The 1,632-nt window shown below is 30.9% G+C and overlaps 1 pseudogene; it reads right to left on the bottom strand.

The window, feature by feature from the left end:
* Positions 1-463: 463 nt before the first annotated feature.
* On the bottom strand, positions 464-1,374 carry LOC138338811 (uncharacterized; annotated as a pseudogene).
* Between the last annotated feature and the right edge of the window lie 258 nt (positions 1,375-1,632).

The raw sequence follows: 1,632 nt of genomic DNA, 5'->3' as shown, positions 1-1,632 counted from the left end.
AAGTATTTTCTTTTTTATTCAATGGAGATGATACACTGGGCAAAGCAAATGATACATGTGTACTAAGTTACCCAAACACACCTTTGGTTTTGTAAAAATTTAAGAAATCCCATAGTGTAATACAATAATTAAAAGTACATGATACATTGGCTAAATCATATGTATCATGTACGATATGTTACCTAATAATCCTTAAATTTATATCTCTTAGTGTAACATAAGATTTATAAAATTTTATATAAAAAAGAAATATTGACACAAATATATTTCTCAACACCAATAATAACAAAGTATTTATAATCAAAAAACGCGACTTAAAATTTAATTAACACATGTTATTTATAAGTTTCTTTATCAAAACCAAAAGTGTTCAAATTGCAACTGAAATGAATAATTCATTAAACTATTTACGTTATAAATTATTAAAAAAAAATATTGATATCTTAGAAACATTACGACTAATTCACTTCTCTTTTGGGTAGAAAGTACAAGTTCTTCTGTTGTGTCCTTCTTGTCCACATTGTCCACAACAGTTTGTGTTCAACGAAATCTTTTCATCTGCATTCTTTCTTCTTCTTTTTCTTGGTCGTCCAGATGATCTTCTCTATCTAGGTTGATACAGAGTTTCAGCTACCACATTATTAGGATCTGACCAATCTTCCTTATCTGGCATTGTTACCATTGGAATTTCATATGTTTTTGCCAATGCATCAGGCTTGTAGTAATCAGAGCAATACAGATTCATATTTGTGACATTCTTTTTTTTTTCAATACAGCGATTGCATGTGAACAAGGTATCTCATCTAGTTGAAATCTACCACAAGAAAATACTTTCCGCTCAAGACAAACAATATATTTTCTTCCAGTTTCATAAACTGAGAAAATAAATTCAGATGATGGAACAACCTATGTACATTAAAAAATTTAAATATATAATTTTTAAAAAACAAACCATGTTCAAACTGCAGTTTGATACAATGAATTAGATATATATAATATAAAGTATTATATAATGATACATACCTCCATACTTGAACTTTTAGCCGTGTTTATAATCAACAATTCCTCAAATTTTCTCCCTAATGTGTCCTTCGTGGGTGAGGCTACTTCTCTTTTTTTACAATGCCAAGAACCAAAAAGAATTCTAACTTCTTCCAAGAATTCTAATATAGTTAATTGGCGTGCTTCAACAAAACAACCATTGATACATTCCGCAATGTTCGAAGTCATCATTCTACCTCTGTTTACTGTTGCATGAACTCTTGACCTCTTTTCGTAACCTGCATCTTCAAGGTACTCCTTAACCCTGTAATCAATTCTATCAACCTTAGCCATCAACTTATCAAAATCTTCCTTTCTATATGCCTTGGCCATAGAGTAAAATAGATCACTTATGGCCTTTCTGCTCCTTTTGAAGTTTACACATACATTCTTCCAAAGATGCCAGATGCATGCATAATGAGGTACATTTGGGAACACAATCCTCACACTCTTCATGATACTCTCATTTCTATCTGAAACAACACACATATCTTTTCTCTCGCCAAATGCATTTTTAAATTGTTCGAAAAACTATGTCCACGAACAATTATTTTTGGTGTCAACAACACCATATGCCAATGGAAATATGCA

This window comes from Solanum lycopersicum, chromosome 10 (assembly GCF_036512215.1).
Source record: "Solanum lycopersicum chromosome 10, SLM_r2.1".
Taxonomy (NCBI): Eukaryota; Viridiplantae; Streptophyta; class Magnoliopsida; order Solanales; family Solanaceae; genus Solanum; species Solanum lycopersicum.
Note: the sequence above shows the minus strand (reverse complement) of the source record. Positions and strands in the feature narration are given on the sequence as shown.